Source organism: Agelaius tricolor, unplaced genomic scaffold (assembly GCF_023055355.1).
Source record: "Agelaius tricolor isolate 1412-34295 unplaced genomic scaffold, bAgeTri1.0.p SCAF_39, whole genome shotgun sequence".
Taxonomy (NCBI): domain Eukaryota; kingdom Metazoa; phylum Chordata; class Aves; order Passeriformes; family Icteridae; genus Agelaius; species Agelaius tricolor.
The window spans coordinates 2,977,501-2,982,505 of NW_027269299.1; the positions used below are offsets into that span (position 1 = coordinate 2,977,501).

Consider the following 5,005-nt stretch of genomic DNA (forward strand, 5'->3'; position numbering starts at 1 on the left):
TTCATCCACTTCTGAAACTGTTTTCTTGGCTGCTCCTCCCGAGTTTCCTTTTTGCTTTTCCCCCGGAGTGCTGTTCTTATTCGGCTCACTGATTCCAGGCAACCAAAGCAGTCCTGTGCTGTCTGATTGAGCAGTGGTCGCACCTTTTGGCCTTCTAATAACTGTTCAAATGCTCTGGGGAAGTTGTTAATTGTCCCATCTGATAAACATTCTTTGATCCTTTTCTGATAATGAGCCTGCAGTCGCCCCGCCCTCTGCTGGCCAAAGGTTTCCCAGGGACCATTATCCCTATCAAGGTGGTGTCCAGATGTCTCTATTGTTCCCTTCCCAGCAGCTGGTCCTCTCGGCTGGTGGTTCCCCCCAAGTCCATTGTTCACAGTTCCTGCCTGGGATTGATGACTTGACCCAGGTTCTGATTTCAAGTTCCCAGCTGCTCCCCCACCCACTCCATTCTTCCTGAGCAGTATTCTCCTTTTATCACTAATCTGCTTAGCTGTTTTGGTTGTTAAGTGTTCCGATATGAGCTTATTAATGTTTTTGTGACTCTCGAACTGTACCTCCAGCTTGACAAGTAGCTCTTCCTCCTCCTTTGTCCAGCATCTTTTGTGGGCTCCTCTGTTTGATGTTTCTTTCAGTTGGAAAGCATCGATCCTCTCCTGGTTTCTAACCAGTGGATGTGCCAATCTTTTGTGTTGTCCTAGGCCAATTTTAGTCATAAAATCTCTACTGCATACCTCACATATCCACTCTCCCACTGGAGGTCCCGCATCCTTTGGACCCTTGCACTTTGCAAAATGACAAACAGTACTGTGATGGTTAAAATTCTCCCTCCCACACTAGGCAGACCGAAAGCACACCCTCTTCCTCCCGTGAGACCCCTTAAGGTGTTCAATTAGGGCCAACATCGAGTTGACCTGGGTACTACAGCAAGGACATGGTGGAGTTTTGTCAGGAACAGTCACCTTCACGATGTCATCCGGTGCTTGTTCACTGCGGACCTCAGGCACCGGAGGCAATGCCTCTGGTGTACCCTCTTCCCCCTTCCCACTGCCTCCCTTCTCAAGTACATTCTGATCATCGTCCTTAGGGGGACTAGGATTTAAGTCGTCCCCCTCACTCAGTTGTGGTGTAGGCCGTTCATACACCTCAGGAAACCCGTTCAACACCCCCCCATTAACAGAAACATGAACCACCCCCTGTACATGCTCCTGCAGATCTGACCTATACAGTTCTAAAGAAAAATTCACCAGCAAGCCCAATTCATTTTCTGTCAATTTGGTGGTTGTAGATGTTACAAAATCATCTTGGGAGGTCTGAGTGCCCACCGATACCCTAGTAAGGTGTAACGGCCGCCCCCAGTTTCCTCCTCCGAGGAACGGATTTGGATTTGGAATAGCCGAGTCATGACCGGATTCAACATCGGGAATGGATTGGGTGGTCAGCCCACCTCCGAATGCGTCGCCCCTGTCCGACCGGGGGGCCAGGTTTCAGGTAGTAAGCCTAACGACTTAGACTGAGAAACTTGTTTCACCGAAATTTGGAAGGAACTGTTGGGCTGGTGAGTCCCAACGGCTCCCAGACTGGGGCAGAGATCAACTTAGTCACCCTGTTAAGGGCTTACCAGTGGGACCACGAGGAGGTGCGATCTCTGCAGCTATGCCCAGTTGTAATTAGACCTTCTCCAGCCCTCACGCACATCATAATTAGATGACGACACATTTGGCATTAAGAGAGTCATAGTTACTCCCGCCGTTTACCCGCGCTTCATTGAATTTCTTCACTTTGACATTCAGAGCACTGGGCAGAAATCACATCGCGTCAACACCCGCCTCAGGCCTTCGCGATGCTTTGTTTTAATTAAACAGTCGGATTCCCCTGGTCCGCACCAGTTCTAAGCCGGCTGCTAGGCACCGGCCGAGGCAGGGCGCCGGCACGGGGGACCCCCCCGGGGACCTTCCCCCACGCGAACCGATCGGCCGATGCTGACCACAGCCACGCGCGCACCGGCCGTGCGCTCTGGGGACCCCGCTGGCGGGAACTGATGGGGCGGTGGCGCGCGACGACGACGGCACCGGCCGCCGCTGGGGCTCCGGCCGCAGCAAGGTGGACGGCAGGCGGAGGCGGGGGCAGGCGGCACCCGCCGCAGCAGGGGCGATACATGGGAAGGGCCCGGCACGCGTCCAGAGTCGCCACCACGCGCGCGCCCCAGCGCCCGGGCGGGCCACGCGGAGCGCACTCACCCACGTGCAGCGCCTCGTCCAGGCACGACACGCGCCCCGGGATCCCACCTCGGCCAGCACACGCCGGCCCTCACCTTCATTGTGCCGCGGGCTTTCAACGACGGCCCCTGACTCGTGCACGTGCTAGACTCCTTGGTCCGTGTTTCAAGACGGGTCGGGTGGGTAGCCGACATTGCCACAGACCCCGGGCGCCCGAGTGAGGCCCATCAAGCTCGGCCTGGCGGTGCCGCGCGGTCGGGGTATTCTGAGGACAGTTCGCCCCGGTCGACTGCAGCGCCAGGGGCCGGCAGGCCCAGCCCCCGCACCCCCGCACGAAACGCTGCGCTGCGAGGACACCGCCCCCACCCCCCCCACCCCAGGAGGGAGAGGAGGGGAAAGTGACGCCCCCTGCCCCAGCGCCACCGACGGGGGGGAGGAGGGCGCGGCGGCGGTCCTCTCCCTCGGCCCCGGGATTCAGCAAGACCTGCTGCCCGGGGGCTGTAACACCCGCCACTGCTCGCGCGGCGCCGGGCAACCTGCCCGCCGGAGACCTTCCCAGACGACCCAGAGCTGGGCGTGGCGCACCGCCGTGGAGGAAATGCGCCCAGCCAAGGCCGGCCGCCGACCGGGCGGGGTGGTCCCCGCACTGGCCCGCCCCCCCCGGCTGGCTCCCGCGCACGGGGTACGCCCAGGGGACAGAGGGGAGGCGGAGGCGAGGATCTGCCGAACCCGCGCTGGCCGACCGCAACTCGCCGGGTTGAATCCTCCGGGCGGAATGCGTGGGCCCCACCCGTTTACCTCTTAATGGTTTCACGCCCTCTTGAACTCTCTCTTCAAAGTTCTTTTCAACTTTCCCTTACGGTACTTGTTGGCTATCGGTCTTGTGCCGGTATTTAGCCTTAGACGGAGTTTACCACCTGCTTTGGGCTGCATTCCCAAGCAATCCAACTCCGAGAAGCCCCGGGCCCGGAGCGCCGGGGGGCCGCTACCGGCCTTACACCGTCCGCGGGCTGCAGCCTCGATCACAAGGACTTGGGTCCCCCGAGAGCGCCGCCGGGGAGGGGGGGCTTCTGTACGCCACATGTCCCGCGCCACACCGCGGGGCGGGGATTCGGCACTGGGCTCTTCCCTCTTCGCTCGCCGTTACTGAGGGAATCCTTGTTAGTTTCTTTTCCTCCGCTGACAAATATCTTATATTCAGCAGGTCACCACGTCTGATCTGAGGTTGTAAGCCCAAAGCTCGGCCACGCCGCAGACGGGGGTGTGCGCGGAGATGGCCGCCTTGTCTCCCTCGCCCGCTACGCCACCCGCCCCCCTCTTCTCCGCACTCCCGGAGGGAGCTGGAGAGAGAGAGCGCGCACGAGCGAGCGATGAGGAGATGGAGAACCCCATCCCGGAGACGAGAACCAAAAAAGGGAGCGCGGCAGAGACGTCCCCGCGCGGGAGGACCAGCCAGGTAGTGGTGCGCGCGACGGCCTCGGTGGGGAGAGAGAGAGGAGTGACGGTGCCCCTGGGCGCACCCCGAGACAGCGACAGAGGAGGAGGGGGTGGGCGAAGGGAGGAGGGGGTCGGAACCCCCGTCCCCGGCGCTCTCGCTCTCGCGCGCAACAGCATGGCACGGTACCGCCGTGGTACCCACCCGCAGACAGTTGCCCACGCTCGGGGGAGGCCAGGGGCGAGGCCCGCGCCTCGCCTCCCCTTCTCGCCCTCCTCTCTCTTTATCTCGGCCCTCGGCGGCGCATTTCGACGCCGTCTCTCGCTGTCCCCAGGCCGCTGCGCCACCGCATCCGCGGCACGGTCCCGGCGAGGACGAGCTCCGCCCCAGCAGCTCGCTGCATTTAGGGGGACGAAGGCCCTGCGCGGTGACGACGACAACAATGACCGCGACGACGCCGACGACGCCCACTGGGCCGCAGGGAAGGGATCGAGGCCACCTAGGGAAACGTTTCCCTCGCCGAACCCGACTGCCTTCCCGCCAGTTCCCGGCGGGACGCCGCCACCGCCACCGCCACCGCCACCGCCGCCCGCCGCGGGCAACCGGCCTGCGAGGCAACCCCAGCCGCGCTGCCAGGGTGGCCGCCGGACGGCGATTGATCATCAAGTGATGCTCAGACCGGCGTAGCCCTGGGAGGAACCCGGGGCCGCAAGTGCGTTCAAAGTGTCGATGGTCAATGTGTCCTGCAATTCACATTAATTCTCACAGCTAGCTGCATTCTTCATTGATGCACGAGCCGAGTGATCCACCGCTAAGACTTGTCTGCCTTTCGGGCACCGCTCATGCCGAGCGGCCCTTTTTTTTGTTACTCTGGCGCCGAGGACACGTGGGCGTGCGCCTGGCTTCGACCATAGAAGCACACAGAAATGGAAGGGGAAAAAAAAAAACAGGAGACCCACACTCTGATGGCCAGCCCAGAGGCGGGGGAGCCCGCGCCCCCGCCCGCCTCCCCCTGCGAGCAGAGACGCCGACCTCACAAACGCTGTCCTTCAAAGGCGGCCCAGGCGCCCGGGCTTGGCCCGGCCTCCGTACGGAGTGCCACGCAGGACGCGACGGAACGCGGGAGGGCACGGCAGCCCGCCCGCTTCTCGCTTTGACGGGATGACACGCACAACACACATGGCTCGCAGCCGGGGGCGTGCGGCCATCGGCCCCCGCACACAGTGGCTCTCCCTCAGCCCCCGACACCGCGGGCCTCACGGAGCGCCGCCGCGCCGCTGTGCGGCCAGCTTTTCTCTTCCCCCACAGCACGGCCTTTCCCCCGGGCTCGAGATGGCACGCAACGACCACC

At 62.1% G+C, this 5,005-nt stretch overlaps 1 non-coding gene across 1 annotated transcript; it reads right to left on the reverse strand.

Moving 5' to 3' along the window:
• Nucleotides 1-4,321: 4,321 nt before the first annotated feature.
• On the reverse strand, nt 4,322-4,474 carry LOC139603577 (5.8S ribosomal RNA). The gene has a single exon (XR_011683734.1). It is a non-coding gene; the product is annotated as a 5.8S ribosomal RNA (ribosomal RNA).
• Nucleotides 4,475-5,005: the final 531 nt, after the last annotated feature.